General features: G+C 42.4%; 1 protein-coding gene and 1 non-coding gene across 2 annotated transcripts in view; one reads left to right on the forward strand and one right to left on the reverse strand.

Moving 5' to 3' along the window:
* FANK1 (fibronectin type III and ankyrin repeat domains 1) overlaps positions 1-16,812 on the reverse strand; it is a 150,644-nt gene that overhangs the window by 122,307 nt on the left and 11,525 nt on the right. The window lies entirely within an intron of this gene.
* Positions 876-979, forward strand: LOC111767283 (U6 spliceosomal RNA). The gene has a single exon (XR_002799145.1). It is a non-coding gene; the product is annotated as a U6 spliceosomal RNA (small nuclear RNA).

Raw genomic sequence — 16,812 nt, forward strand, 5'->3', positions numbered from 1 at the left:
AGAGTTCAAGTTTAGGTGGCATGCTGAACGAGCAACAATCAAAATGTGGGTGCATGATTGGAAACGGATGGAGAATCCGTGGACACTGGAGATGATCTGCGGAGCATTTCTATTAGCCACCAATTCTGAAGTCACACATTTCCTTCCAAACGCTTTGCCCTTTAGGATGTCTTCCCCTTTTTGGGAAACAAAGAATCTTAGTAATTGGGCTTGGTGTCAGCAGGTGTGTTTGTTTTGTATTTCCACGACTTATTACCCTTAAATTCATTAAGTTTCGTGGTTCTTTGGAAGTTCTGAAAATCATGAATGTGTACTCTGTGGCGTTCATACTAAAGCTAAACACCATATATTAAATAGGGAAAGTAGTTAACAGCTCCATTTCTAGGCTACTTCTTAGGTCAACATACCATTTCAAACCAAGCAAAACCACATTATAAACAAAAACAATGAATTTAAGTTACCAACCTTTTTAAGAAAGTGATAGCTTTCTCTGCCCTTAAGTTTTAAGATTAAAAAAAAATGTTGGCAATACACAGTAAGAAGGAAGTGTAAGCTGACAAAACGAAGGTAATCTCTAAGCTAAGGGAAGACATGGAACATGGTAGAAATTTCCATTTGTTTCATTCTTCGCTAAAAAGACTCGAGTTACAGTTTGTGGTGCAGCTGTTGGTGCTTAAAATATGGTATGGAATACAGATTTTATTTCACATGCAAATAACAGGAAAGAAGTGGCTACCCAGAGGGGCCTGGATGAGTCTGATCTTCCTGGGAAACCTCTGCTGTTCCTGCCTCGGGGCAGAGACAGGGCACAGCCACGTGGGTGTGTTGATTCTACCCTCCAGCAATCAGGTCCCACTTCAAAAAATGGTCAGGATGTGCTCCCTTCAACAGCACATATACTAAAATTGGAATGATACAAAGATTAGCATGGCTCCTGTGTGAGGATGACATGCAAATTTGTGAAACATTCCATATTTTTTAAAAAATGATCAAGACATTGCAAAGCAGCCATATCTTAAATCTTTGCTAATCAATCATTGGTATTAAGATATGTTAGCCCAAAACAAAGGAAATACTTGGTTTTCATAAACATAACCTGATAGAAAAGATAGTTAGATTGGATCTGATGTCATATTTCTTATCCATTGACTATTGTAGAATAGATGCCTCTAGATATGTTACCTCTCTTAGCTTTCCATGCGAGCTATACCCTCTGTATAAGAATCTAGGAGGAACACAAAGGTAGACAATGGAGGAAAAAGTAGAAATAAGAACTTATTCCTGATTCTCAAAGAGTTTCTAAGCATGTTGTACAGAAGAGGAAAATGTAATAATAATAGGTTGTTCAGAGAAATTAGTATTTTTCACTAGTGGAAGGGTAAAAATCCAAAAGTCTGATAACACACTGTGTTGGGGAGGCTGTGGAAAAAGACACATATACTGCTGCTAGAAGTGTAAATTCTATAACCTCCATGGAAGGTGAATGAACAATGAAACTAAAGATGCATGCCACCTTTGGGCATTTCTCCTGCAGGCATACTTGCACAAATGCACATTGTCAGCTATACAAGGTCATTCTTTGCAACTTCGTTTATAATAGGTGTACTAGTTTCCTATTGCTACTGTAACAAATTATGACAGTGTCAAACAATACAAGTTTATTCTCTTATAGTTTTGAAGGTCAGAAGTCCAAATTGGGCCTTAGGGTCACAGGCTGCTTTGCTCTGGAGGCTCTAGGAGAGAATTCATTTCCTTGCCTGTCCCAGCTTCTAGAAGCTCCCAACCTTCTTTGGTTCCTGACCCCGGATCACTCTGATCTCTGCTTCTGTTCTGACACTGCCTTTCTGGTTCTGACCTTCTTATAAGAACATTTATGATTGATTCCATTGGACCTACCCATAGATCCAGGATAATCTCCCATCTTAAAAGCCTTAATCACCTCTGCAAACCTTCTTTGCCAGGTAATGTAACATATTCACAGGTTTAGGGAATTAGCACATGGCCCTCTTTGATTCAGCTCATCACAATTACAAAAGCCTACAACCAGCAAGACGGTGACAGAATAAGGCACTCCTAGAGCCAGCTCCCACTACAGGGCAGTTAGTAAACACCCAGAGCTCTCTGGAGCTAGCTGAAGCACCTGTGTGGGGGCTCCAGGAGACCAGAGGAGCATCCTGCCACATCCTTGAAGGAATGGAAGGAGGAAACTGCCCATCTGCAGAGAAGACTCCTAAGTAGAGGCTCCATGCCCCGGAGGCTGGTGCCCATCCTCCAATGGAGGCACAAGCTGCCTGGAAGCTGTTGTGCAGCTGGAATTGAAAACTCCACTTCCCAGTAAAGAGGGAGGAAGAGACAGTTGAGCACCAACTTCAGCTACTAATGAGTAAATTCAGCAGGCTAAAGTATAATCCTGAGAACAGCTAAAGTTTGAGCCTGCACAGAAAGAGGCCAGCAGCCGCCATCTTAACTCCGCTCCTGGCACGAACAGAAGCAGGGCAGATTGAGAATCCCATGACTGGTGGGGACCAGCTTCTTTCAATCCAGATCAGATTGCAGCTCTAGCCTAGGCCCCAGCGCCAACTCCAACAGGGAGGAAGCTGCGGGGACCTGCACCAGGCTCTCTGAGGAATGACTGGCCAAGCCATGGAGGCTGGTGATTATCTTACTCTGGCGGTGCAAGCCACCCCAGGAGCTATTCTGTGGCTGGAATTGGAAGCTCCAATTTCCAAAAACAAGGGAGGAGGAGATGGTTGGCTACCGATTTCAGTTACTGATTAGTAGACTCAGCTGGCTAAGGTGTAACCCTAGGAATAACTGGGGTGTGACTCTGTCCAAGTTGGAAGGAAACCAGTGGTCGCCATTTTGACTCCACTCCCAGCCTAAGGGGAAGCCGGGCTGACCGAAAATTACAGTGATGGTAGGAACTGGTTTTGTTCACTCACATCAGCCTGAAGCCCTAGACTAGGCTTCACCCCGCCTCTGGCAGGGAGGAGGCTGGCAGGCCCCATACCAACCTATCCAGGTAACTGCAGGTACCTTTGGCTGGAACAGACTGAATAATCAGAACTCTACTGGGGCAACTGCAGTCATCATGGACCCGCACACATAGATTGCTACCCACACCTGCAGCTCCATCCCCACCCCAGGCAAGGGAGAAAGTCGTGTGAAGCTTCTTCAGCCTCTCTGGGCAACTACAATAGTTCTGCACGACTTGTATTATTCCACACAGCTCTAACTCTATTCCTACCACTGGCAAAGGAGAAAGTTGGGAGAAGCTTCATCAGTCCCTGGGGCAATGAGGGCAGCTTGAGCCTCCATAACTTATAGCACCAACTACAACCTTGGCCCCTACTACACAACAAGCAAGGGAGAAAGGACAGGAAGCCCTAAACTAAAGAGAAAAACTGCACCCAGAATAAATACTCTAGTAAGCCAGATGCCAAGACACCAACAAAAAATTACAATCCACACCAAGAAACAGGAAGATATGGCCCAGTTAAAAGAACAAGATAAACCTCCAGATGACATAAAGGAGTTGAGACAACTAATCATAGATGTTCAAACAATCTCCTTAATAAATTCAGTGAGATGGCTAAAGAGATTAAGGCTATCAAGAAGACACTGGATGAGCACAAAGAATTTGAAAGCATACATAGAAAAATAGCGGATCTTATAGTGCAATAAATGAAAAGTGCAATAAATGAGATTTTAAAAATATTGGCATCATATAATAGCAGATTTGAGGAGGCAGAAGAAAGGATTGGTGAGCTTGAAGAAATGGCCTCTAAAAGTGAACATACAAAAGAACAGATAAAGAAAAGAATGGGAAAAATTGAACGAGGTCTCAAGGAACTAAATGACAGCAAAAGGCATGCAGGGAAGCAGATATCACTCAAGTGAGAAGGCCTCCGCCTACCATATGGGAGGTTCCAGGTTCGATCCCTGGTGAAATGCAGTGCTGCCATGTAATGTGAAAATGAAGTAGAGAAAGCATACCTGCGCAGTGAGCCAGTGTCCATATGGTGAGCCGAGTGCCCACATGGTGAGCCAAGTGCCCACGTGAGTGCCTATTTGGTAAGCCAGTGCCCCCACAAGTGAGTCATGCAGAAAGATGATGATGCAACAAAAGAGAGATGAAGGAGAAAGTCAAAGTGAAGTATACTAGAGACCAGGAACTGAGGTGGTGCAATTGACAAGGAACCTCTCTCCACATCAGAGGTCCCCAGGATTGAATCCTGGTGAATCCTAGAGGAGAAGATAAAAAGAGAAACAGATACAGAAGATCACACAGTGAATGGACACAGACAGCAAAAACAGCAGGGAGGGGAGGGGAAAATAAATACATCTTTTGAAAAAAGGCATGCAACCATACATGTCATGGGTGTCCCAGAAGAAGAAGAGAAGGGAAAAGAGGCAGAAGGAATATTTGAAGAAATAATGATAGAAAGTTTCCCAACCTTATTGAAGGACATAGATATCCATGTCTAAGAAGCACAACGTACTTTGAAAAAATCCAAATAGAACAACTCCATTAGTATGTGTCCTTTATATTAGACACACACTAAGCAGAATGTCAAATCCCAAAGACAAAGAGAGAATTCTGAGAACAGCAAGAGAAAAACAATGCATAATATACAAGGGATACCCAATAAGATTAAGTGCTGATTTCTCAGCAGAAACCACAGAGGCAAGAAGACAGTGGTATGATATATTTAACATACTGCAAGAGAAAAACTTCCAGTCAAGAATCTTATATCCAGCAAGACTCTCTTTCAAAAATGAGGGTGAGATTAGAACATTCACAGATAAACAGAAATTAATTTCTAAGCAAAAGACCAGATTTTCAGGAAATACTAAAGGGTATACTAGAGCCTGAAAAGAAAAGACAGGAGGGAGAGGCCTGGAAGAGAGTCCAGAAATGAAGATTATCTCAATAAAAGTAACTAAAAGTATCAAAAGAGTGGTGAAATAAAATATGACAGATAGGGAAGCAGACTTGGCTCAACGGATAGAGCATCCATCTACCACATGGGAGGTCCACGGTTCAAACTCAGGACCTCCTTGACCCATGTGGAGCTGGCCCATGCACAGTGCTGATGAGCACAAGGAGTGCCATGCCATGCAGGGGTGTCCCCCGCATAGGGGAGCCCCACACGCAAGGAGTGCACCCCATAAGGAGAGCCACCCAGCGCAAGGAAAGTGCAGCCTGCTCAGGAGTGGTGCCGCACACACGGAGAGCTGATGCAGCAAGATGACACAACAAAAAAAGAGACACAGATTCCTGGGCCGCTGACAAGAATAGAAGTAGACACAGAAGACCACACAGTGAATGCACACAGAAAGCAGACAACTGAAGGGGGGATGGGGGGGAGGGGAGAGAAATAAATCTTTAAAAAAAAGATATGACAGATAAAACTCAAATAGTCAAGAATAAACTTAACCAATGATGCAAAGCACTTGAATTCAGAAAACTACAACTCAATGTTAAAAGAAATAAAAAAAGCCCTATATAAATGGAAGGACATTCCGTGCTCATGGATTGGAAGACTAAATACCTTAAGATGGCAATTCTACTCAAACTGATACACAGATTCAATGCAATTCTGATAAAATTTATGGTTCAGAAACAGATCCTCACATGTATGGCCAAGTGATTTTTTTTTAATCTTTTTTTTTTTAATTATTTATTTATTTTTTTAATTACATTAAAAAAAAAATGAGGTCCCATTCAACCCCACCGCCCCCGCCCCCCACTCCCCTGATTTTTGACTAGCCTGTCAAACCACACAGCTCAGGCAGAACCATTCAACAAATGGTGCTGAAAGAACTGGATATCCATAGCCAAAAGAAGGAAAGAAGACCCCTATCTCACACCTTATCCAAAAATTAACTCAAAATGGACCAAAAACCTAAAAATAAAAGCAAGAAACATAAAACTTCTGGAAGAAATTTTAAGAAAATATCTTCAGAGTTGGTGGTAGGTAGATTCTTAAAGGAGATAAGAGGAGGACTGAGATGGATTACTGATGTTTAATGCATGTAAAAGTTTTAATTAGCTTTACTGTCAAGGTATGGAAATGTATCAAGTGGATGGTAACAAATAGTGAGTAACAGCTAGTTTATAAATGGGGATGTGGCTGAAAATGTTAGTCTAGGTATGTAAATGCCAATTGACAGAATGCTAGAGAATAATCTAGGAATTGAAGAGCACGGTAAATTGAGAGGTGGATGAGCACTGTGGTTGATGGTACAGATGTCAGAGTGTCCTTTGTGAGCTAGAGCAAATGTACATTACTACAGCAGGGTGGTGGGAATGTGGAGAAGCATGGGAAAAATACAACTGGAGTGACCTATGGACTGCGGTTAGCAGTAATAATAAAACATTTGCATCTATGTGAAAGATATACTGTGTTGATACTGGGGCAGTAAAGAAAATGTGAGCCAAATGTACACTATGGACATGGAAACAATCAGATGATATTATCTTATCTGTAACAAATGTTCCACCACATTGTGGTGTGTTGATATAGGGGTGTTGTTTGGGAACTCTGTGCATGTGCATGATTGTTTTATAAGTTTACAACCTCTGTCATAAAAAATATACTTAAAAAATAATAATAGAGTAGGTTGGGGGAAAATACACCAAATGTAAGATAAAGACTATGATTAGTAGTAAGATTTTAACAATATTATTTCATAATTTGTAACAAACGACTCACGACAATGCAAGGTGTTGGTGGAGGGTTGATGTATGGGACTCCTATATGATGTCATGCATGTTTGCTTTGTAAGTTCACAACTTTTACTATACACTTAATTGTTTATGGATGTTCATATATAAATGATATAAAGATAATAAGAGGGTGGATTAGGGGAAAGATACTTTGGTGAGTAGTAATATTTTGACAATGCTCTTTAATCATTAGTTAAAAGGTTAACAACAATGCAAGTTATTGGTGGTAGGGTGAGTTATGAGAGTTCTGTATGACGTTATATATGTTGGTTTTGTAAGTTCACAACTATTACTATGAACTTATTCTTTATGTTTGTTTATGTGTGAGTAATATACTTCTATAAATTAATTTTTAAAAAAAGAATGGAAAAAACTGAATGTCCATCAGTGGAGTAGTAGTTAATAAATTATGGTACTTTTTTCTTAAAATAGAATACTATACACCTGCTTGTTTGTTTGTTTTTAAGGGAAAAAAATAATGAGAAAGATCATAACATATTAAATAGAAACTCTCCAAAGTATAATGTTAGGTGAAAAAAGCCAGGTACAGAATAGAAAAAAAATGCAGTGCATATAATTTGCTTGAATATAAAATATTTACACTATTTTTGGAAGGATATACCAGACACTAATAATGGTGGTTGCCTTTGGGGCAGGAACTGGGTAGAGATGTTATAAGAATGAGAAGGAAACTTTTCACTACATACTTTTATAATTTTAAAAAATTTTTGAACCCGGTAACTTTTTTTCACTTATACAAAAAGTAAAACAGTGAAGTCTAGAAAGAGTAAGAAGAAAACAAAGTGCAAAAGGAGTTATATGTGGGAGAGATCAGGGTGGGCTGGAATCAGGAGGCCAGGTTTCACAGTAAAAGATACAAGATGGTATCTGATTCCAATGCTGAATAACAAATTACCCCAAAACTGAATGGCTTAAAACAACTTTTGAGGGTAAGGAATTTGGGAGTGGCTTAGCTGGGTTGCTTTGACCTAGAACCTCTCCGGACATTGCCAGTCATCTCAGGACTGGACTGCAGCTGCAAGCTCACCAGCGGTGTTTGGGCAAGCGTCAGTCCTTTCTGGCTGTTGGCCAGAAGACTCTGTTCCTCGTAGGTAGGCCATTCCACAGGGTGCTCCTATGGGTTGACTTGGGTTCCTCAAAGTACATGTTCAAGCCCTAAGCCCTGGCCCTATGAAGGTGACCTTATTTGGACATAGGTCTTCAAAGCTGTGGTTAATTAAGATGATGCCAAACTGGATTAGAGTAGGCCCTTAGTCCAACCTGACTGGCATCCTTATAAAAAGAGGGAATTGGACACAGACAGACAGATAAAAGGAAGCACCATGTGACTACTGAGACAGAGACCAGAGCCTGCAGATTGCTGGCAAAACACCAGAAGGTAGGAAGAGGCAAGAAAGCTTCTCCCCTGTTGATTTTAGACTTGGGGCCTCCAGAACTGTGAGGCTATAAACATCTGTTGTTCCAAATCACCCTGTCTGTGGTTCCTTGTTTTGGCAGTACTAGGAAGCTAAGACAGATGCCCAAGTGTGCTCAAACTATGGTGATTCATGGGTGAGCTAACAGAAGAAAGAGAACACCAGCCCAAGGCAGAAGCCATATCTTTTATGACCTTATCACTTCTGCCACATGCTCCCAATCACACAGACCAGCCTTGGTTCAATGTGGAAGGGAGCTGCCCACATGAGAGTACAAACACCAGGAGGCAGATGGGGTCACAGGCACCATCTTGGAGGCTGGCTGCCCTCACGGTAGGTGAGGGAAGGTAGAAACAAGAATAACCACAGTGCACGTGGAAGGCAGGAAGGAGGCTGGCCTAACCGGAGTCCTAAGTGTGTATTACAAAACAGTGAAATTAAAATATGGAGAGTGGGGTTTGGCCCAATTACTGAACCACTTATCCACCATTCCACCATGTTGCTCTCCCTAATTCCATGGGTGACTGGAGTTTCATACCTGTGCCTTACACCTTAAACTGAGTAACATTTTGTCTCATTCCTCTGGAGAGTTCTTTCATATAGATTAGGGTGTCTCCTCTGCTGGGAAGTGATTTCTTAGAGAAGTGGGACATGTTCTTATTTTCTTAATGTCTTTAGGATCGATAGTGATGACCTGTTTTCCATTCCTTTTATTACTAATTTGTACCTTCTCTCTCTTTTCTTGATCAGTCTTGCTAGAGATTGTATTACTTATCTATTGCTGCATAACAAATAACCCTAAACTTAAGGTCTTCAAAAAACAGTCAACATTTATTATCTGTGCTAAATTCTAAGATGGCCCTTAATCTCTGAATCCTGGTGTTATGCCCTGTATAATCTCCTCTCCTTGGGCTCTGTGACCTGCTTCTTACCAATAGAGCACTGCAAATATGATGAGACATCATGCTTGTGATTGAGTTATGATATATATGGCATCTTCCTTTGATGCACTAGAGATAATCCTCTTTGCTGGCTCCCTGGAGGGAGCAGCCATGTTGAGGAGTCCCACTACGGGTGGTCACCAAGGCTAAGGGTGGCTTCCAGCCGACAGCCAGTTAAAAACTGGGGCTCTCAATCTTACAGATACAAGGAAATGAACTAGGCCAACAACCTGAATGAACTTCCAAGCAGATGCTTCCCCAGGCAAACTTCTAGGTAAGAACTCACCCTGGCTAACACCTTCATGGCAGCCCTGTGAGATCCTGAGCAGCGCTGATACAGTTGAAAGTGGCGCCAACATTTTGCTTAGTTGGTTGACTAAAATCAACCCAAAGGTGGCCTAAACTAAATGAATTTGAAATGACAGAACTTATTTGGTATACTGGAGAAGAGAGCTTAACAAACTTTCCCTGTAAAGAGTCAAAAAGGCTTTGCAGGACAGACATTCAAAGTTTTGAACAGAAACTTCATAAGAAAGACACAACATATGAAGAAAGTGCACAACATCAAAAGCCCAGGAAATTTAAAAAGTAAAATCACAGTGAGCTACTTCACATTCATTAGACTAACCGAATTTAGAAAGAGAGCAAGGGCAAGCAGATGTGGCTCAAGTGATAAGGCCTCCGCCTACCATATTGGAGGACCCAGGTTCAATCCCTGGGGCCTCCTGGTGAAAAAGAAGAGAAAGCGTGCCTGCACGGTGAGCCAGTGCCCATGTGGTGAGCCAAGCATGCGCACGGTGAGCCGAGTGCCACATGGGTGCACATACAGCGAGCCCAGTGCCCACGTCATTAACCAAGTGCCCATGCGAGTGCCCACATGGTGAGCCAAGTGCCCGTGTGGCGAGCTGAGTGCCCATGTGATGAGCCACGTGCCCACATGAGTACCCGCATGGCGAGCTGAGTACTCACATGAGTGCCCATGTGATGAGCCAGTACCTGCACAGTGAGCTGAGTGCTCACGAGTGCCTGCGTGGTGAGTCAAGTGCCCACGTGGTGAGCCAGTGTACAAGGGGCGAGCTGAGTGCCCGCACTGCAAGCTGAGTGCTCGTGCAGTGAGCCAGTGCCGCACAAGTGAGTCATGCAGAAACATGATGATGGAACAAAAAAGAGAGACAAAGGGGAGAATCAAGGTGAAGCACAGCAGAGAACAGTAACTGAGGTGGCACAATTGACAGGGAAACTTTCTCCCCATCAGAGGTCCCCGGGATCTAATCCCGGTAAATCCTAGAGGAGAACGATGAGAAGACAAAAAGAGAAATAGACACAGAAGATCACACAGTGAATGGACACAGACAGCAAAAACAGCAGGATGGGGGACAGGAAGAAAAAAATATAAAAAGAGAGCAAGGGGGAATAAAGCACTGGCAAGGATATAGAACAAGTGGTATTCTCATATACTACTGGTACAACAGCTTAGTAATACTGACAACATCTACCCAGCAATTTCACTCCTATACAACAGAAATGCACGTACATGTGCGCCAAAAGATCCGTACAATATATTCACAGCAGCACTATTCATAATATTCCCAATATTTGGGCTAGGTTCCTAACAACCCAAATGCCCATCAATGAAAGAAATAAGTAAACTGTGATATAGCCATACAATGGAATACATTTAACTATGGAAAATAAACTACTGCTACATGTAACTAAATGAATCTCACAAGTATGTTGAACAGAAGAAGCCAGACCCAAAAAAAGCTCACACCATAAGACTCCAGCCAAATAAAGTTCAAAATCAGGTGAAATTCAGCCATCATGATAGAAATCTAGAGTGGTTCCTCTGATGGGGTAATAACTGGAAAGGTGTAGGAGGAAGGCTTCTGGGGTACAAGTGATGATCTGTATTTCCATCTGGTTGGTTGTGCTATGGGTGTGTTCAATATGTAAATACCAAGCTGTATATTTTAAAGATTTGCGCATTTTACAGTACACTTATTACATTTCAATAAAAAATAAAATTAAGAATACTGATTGCCTAAATACTAATTTAGCCGTGCTATTCAAACTTCAGACCTAGAGTACTTGCACTACCCTGGATCTTTCCCTCTGGAGACAAAATCAGTAAAGTCATTTTAAATATAAAATTCTAGGGCTGATTTTTCCATTCCTTCATCACTTGCTCTTAGCATAATAAAGAGATTCACTGGAGTGAGAAAGATGAAGAGCTTATCTCTGTCTCAAGGAAATGCCTAAGAGTTGAATATATAAGCATGTATGGATTACAGCACGTTAGAATTTTAAGACTAGTAATTAACCAAATGCAGAGGTGGTCCTAAGAAGGCAAAAATGAACTGTAATCCCCTTTGAAAAGGTTAAACAGGCACACCAAGTTTCTAGGAGACGCAGATGGCCAAGAGGTCGTAAAGGACAAACAGGTCTTGTGGTGGGCAAGGAGAGCCTCCCAGGCAACCTCCTGGAGGCGGGTGAATGGAAGAAAAGCAGGGCAAGGGGGCCTGACAACCTGGAAGGGGGCAGGGGCAGCTAAAGGAACTGTTCTAAGGGAAAGGAACTCGAAATGCCCCAAGAAGGCAGGCAAGATGGACCCAAGGAGAAACAGCTCCAGTTTTGCCCCAGGCCTGCCCCCCAGCCCAGTGAGCAAGCAAGTGCTCAGCGCACCCAGCTCTCAGCCCGCAGCTTGGGTACTTGATGAGTCCGCACCCCCTTTGTAAGAATGAGTCATTCAGGCCACCCTTGGTGACGATGGGGTGAACAGCCCTCCTTTAATCTGCCTAGTCAGTTCCTGGGTGGAGCTGGGTAGATCTCCTTGTATAGACCTGTTCCAAGAGTGCTTTCTTTTCCAGGCAAGAGGGAATGAACTCCAAGTTTTTCTGGCATCCACTTGGTCGGGGAATAATGCCGGTGTGAACGTGACCTTTCAGAGCAATGGGGCTTCTACCATCAATTCTGTTTGGTCCCTGCCTGTGGTTGGCTGCCCATCCTGAGGTCAGGATTACCCATGAACTTCAGTATTTTGGTGAGGATTTTAAAATACACCTTTTTTTTTTAATGTGCATTGTTTTGAAACTGTTAAAATATTTAAAACTTGATTTATATATGCACTTATTTTTTAATGATAGGATCTTAATGATAACCTAATTCATAGACTTGGTAATCTTTAGGGGCTAAGACTACTTGTGGAAAAATTGTTACACTTTTTTAAAAAGATTCCCAGGCTTAAGACATGACTATTAAATTCATACTAGTCTCCCAGATTAATTAATGAACAAGTACTGCCTGGCAGTGCAAAGGTTATGTCTTAGGATCTGGTGGTCCTTTAGTCTGAAAAAATTAAAACTATTTGCCTATTTCTTTGATTTTACTGAACAGACTTAGACTCTTAAAACATCTCATTTTGTTTAAAGAAAAAGGGCTGCCATATTTGCAATCAACCTGACTCTGATTTAAATGAACTCTGCCCAAAGCATCCTACAAAGAGTGCCTCCATAAATTCACATTTCTTTGGTGCACAGCCCCTTCTGCTGGATAATAAATGGGTTTTTTTGGTTGGTTTGGTTTTTTTTGAAGATTTATTTTATTTATTTCTCTTCCCTTCCCCCCGTTGTCTGCTCTCTGTGTCCATTTGCTGTGTTCTTCTGCATCCACTTGCATTGTCAGGCAGCACCAGGAAACTGCATCTCTTTTGTTGCGTTATCTTGCTTCATCAACTCTCCATGTGTGTGGCAAACTCCTGAATTGGCTGCGCTTTTTTCACACGGGGCGGCTCTCCTTGCGGGGCGCACTCCTTGTGCTTGGACCACCCCTACACGGGGGCACCCCTGTGTGGCACAGCACTCCTTGAATGCAGCAGCACTGCGCATGGCCCAGATCACCACATGGGTCAGGAGGCCCTGGGTATTGAACCCTGACCCTCCATATAGTAGACTGGTGCTCTATCAGTTGAGCCAGTTCTGCTTCCCTAAATGGTGTGTTTTTAAAACACACCTACAGTCTTCAGGAAATAAGATTAGGTAAGGCCTCCAGCTGTTAACAGTGGTACCACCCACTCAATACCTGTTTGTCAGGGCTTCCTCTGTGCCAGGCACAAGGAGCAGAATGGCCAACAGGACAGTCAGAGTTTAAAAAAATAAAATAATTACAAATTGTGATAACTGCTATGAATGGGAAACCATGGAGACAGAGATCAACATCAGAGAAGGGCACTATCTAGAGAATCTGGGAAGGGGTCACTGAAAAGGTGACTCTTAAGCAAAGATAAGACTATAAGGAGTCACATGCCAGAGTAGGAATAAATAACATTCCTGACAGAAGGAAAGAGTATGTGAAGACCCAAGCTCCTTTAGGAGCTTGGCATATTTGAGGGACTAAAAGAAGACCAATATGCTGGAAGTAAAATGCATCCGGAAGTATATGTGAGATGAGTCTCAAGAGGCAGGTGGGTCATACTAAGAGGGCTTTTGGCAGGGAACTGACATGATAGGATGGGTGTGGTGAAAGGTCCCTCTGGCTCTCAGGGTGGAGCCTCAATCAGGAGAGAAGGTGGGGTAGGCAGACTGGAAATGCCTGTATCATCAGAGCAGAGACTTCCCGGAAGATGGTAGACTAGAAAGACATAGGGACTCTCTTCTCTCCCAGAAAAATAGCCAGAGGACAGGAAGAAACAGCCTGGAAATACATCTTCTAGGGTTTAAGATACCAGGGGAAGGTTGGACTCTACCCAGAAGACAGAGGGGCAAAGGATAGAATCATGACAGCAAAACTGTGATTTAAAAGAGGCAGCCGCAACTACCAGCATCCTCCCCGGCCCTATGGACACTTTTGAATTCTCAGGCCTTGGGTCAGCAGCTATAGACAGAAGGGACACAGGGACCCATCTCCCCAGGAAAGGGGAGAGAGAGGGACACAGCCTAAGTCTGACTCAGCTTTTGACCCACAAATTTGGTCTGCTGTGTTGGGAGCCAGTGAACAATGATGTATTAAGAATACCTTTGGGGAAGCAGACTTGGCCCAAAGGATAGGGCGTCCACCTACCACATGGGAGGTCCACGGTTCAAACCCCAGGCCTCCTTAACCCATGTGGAGCTGGCCCATGCGCAATGTTGATGCGCGCAAGGAGTGTCATTCCACGCAGGGGTGTTCCCCGCATAGGGGAGCCCCACGCGCAAGGAGTGAGCCCTGTAAGGAGAGCCGCCGAGCATGAAAAAAAGAACAACCTGCCCAAGAATGGCGCCGCATACACGGAAAGCTGACGCAACAAGATGACGCAACAAAAAGAAACACAGATTCCTGGTGCCACTGATCAGGATAGACTCGGTCACAGAAGAACACACAGCGAATGGACATAGAGAGCAGACAACTGGGGGGGGGGGGGGCGGGGGCGGGAAGGGGAGAGAAATAAATAAAAAATAAATCTTTAAAAAAAAAATAAAGAACACCTTTGTCAGGTGAAAACCACAGACCACTTCTCAGAATGTAGCAGCAGGTAGTTTTATGACATCAACATTAACAAGTCTTTATATTAAATTTTAGGATTATTCAAATTTACATTTACAACTTTCCCATAATTTTAAACCTAATAACCGAACATGGTTCAATACCTGTTCAAATGGTCATTTTTGGCAAATATTTAGAAATTTGAGTTTTCCCATGGCATCATAAAACCATCTCTGCCATCTATGTATTAGTCAGCCAAAGGGGTGCTAATGCAAAATACCAGAAATTGGTTGGTTTTTATAAGGGATATTTATTTGGGGTAGGAGCTTATAGATACCAGGCCATATTACTTCCCTCACCAAAGTCTATTTCCACATATTGGAGCAAGATGGCTGCCGAAGTCTGTGAGGGTTCAGGCTTCCTGGGTTCCTCTGGGCTCAGCTCCTCTGTTTTCTCCACAAGGTCAGCTGTAGACTATCAGGTGAACGACTCTGTCTCTCTCCCTGGGGTTTCTGATGTGTCTAAGGAGCCCTTTCTATTCCCCTGTGTTCTTCTCATGGCTTAGGTCCTCTCTTCCCAGGGCTTGCTTCTCTTTCCTCTGTGTGCTTACTTCCTAGGGCTCTAGCTTAAGGCTTCAGCATCAAATTCCAACATCAAAATCTTCCAACTTCAAAAACCCTCAACTCTGTCCTGTGCCAGGTCTTTCATCTGTGAGTCCCTACCCACCAAAGGGGTGGGAATCAACGCCCTAATGATGTGGCCCAATCAAAGCCCTAATCATAACTTAATCATGCTGAGGTACAGACCACATTACAAACAAATCCAATATCTATTTTTGGAATTCATAACCATATTAAACTGCTACACCATCCTTACCAGTCTTTTTACAGGCAGTTATCCACTGCACTCAGAACACGCTATATCAAAATAAAAACCATACTAAGTCCACACTATACTGTATATTATTTCCTAAATATATCACACCTGTACCAACATGTCCCCACAAGAATAATGTTTTCAAATGCATAAAATAAAATTACAAAGGAAATCAGTTACATATATTGAAATAGTTACTAAAATAAAAAGCATATACTACTATACATATGTGCTTCTTTCTTAACATGCTAAATAATAATACAGTATATCAAAAATATAGGAAAGTTAAAATTAAAATTTTTAAAATATATGAAATGAATACTACTGTAATTTATTGCATACAATCATAAATGAAGGAAATTCTAGATTTCAAGTAGAGGTCAGAAAAAATAAAGATATAAGTTGATTTATTAAAATTCAAGCTCACGGACCCCTGTTAAGAACCCCTGGACTAGAGAGATCCAACCCTTTCAATCGCCCTCTCTCCTAACCAATGCTGGTTGTTGAGAATGCACAGGGAGTGGAATTTTTCCTTAACTGGGAAAAGGGAGGGGGCTGTGAGCAAAGGTTAAAGAACTGCCTCTGAGAAAGTCTGAATGATGAGGCTCTTAGCCTCCAGGCAGGATCCTGTGTCACACTAATCTACTGCCAGTTACACTAAACACATTCCGACTACCCTTTGAACTGAGAGGTCTGCTGAAGAGCACCATCTGCTGCCCACCCAAGGAAGAGCATGTGAGGAAATTAAAAGTAAATAAGTAAGAGAGTATTTTTCTGGCTTTACAGCTCTTTTCCTGAGGCTCTGGGAAGAGGATCTGCAACCCATTACTGGGTCCAGGGCCCAGATTTGAGCAACTGACAGGAATAATCCTAAAAACCAAGATCAGGTTAAACCAAGAATCAAAGAACAGTAGTAACACACAGCCTCCTGCCACTAAATTCCTACCAAAGAGAGAAATTGAGCATCTGCGTAAACTTACCATCCTAATCAGATCCCAGACATCAACAAAAATTTACAAGCCATAATAAGAAAATGGAAGAAATGGCCCAAGCAAAGGAATATATCAAAGCCCCAGATGAAACACAGAATTTGAGACAACTAATCAATGAGATTCATAGAAAGTTCCAAAATCAAATTAATGAGTTTGACAGACAACATGGCTAAAGAGAAAAAAAGACATCAAGAAGACATCAAGTGAGCACAAAGAAGAATATGAAAACCTGAACAGAAAAGTAACAGAGCTCATGGGAATGAAAGACATGATAGGTGAGATAAAAAACACATACCGTAATCCACTGAATGGACTGGGGGAGAGTGTAAACTACAATGTAAATTATTATCCATGTGGTGCAGCAGTGCTCCAAAATA

Source organism: Dasypus novemcinctus, chromosome 6 (genome assembly GCF_030445035.2).
Source record: "Dasypus novemcinctus isolate mDasNov1 chromosome 6, mDasNov1.1.hap2, whole genome shotgun sequence".
NCBI classification, from domain to species: Eukaryota; Metazoa; Chordata; class Mammalia; order Cingulata; family Dasypodidae; genus Dasypus; species Dasypus novemcinctus.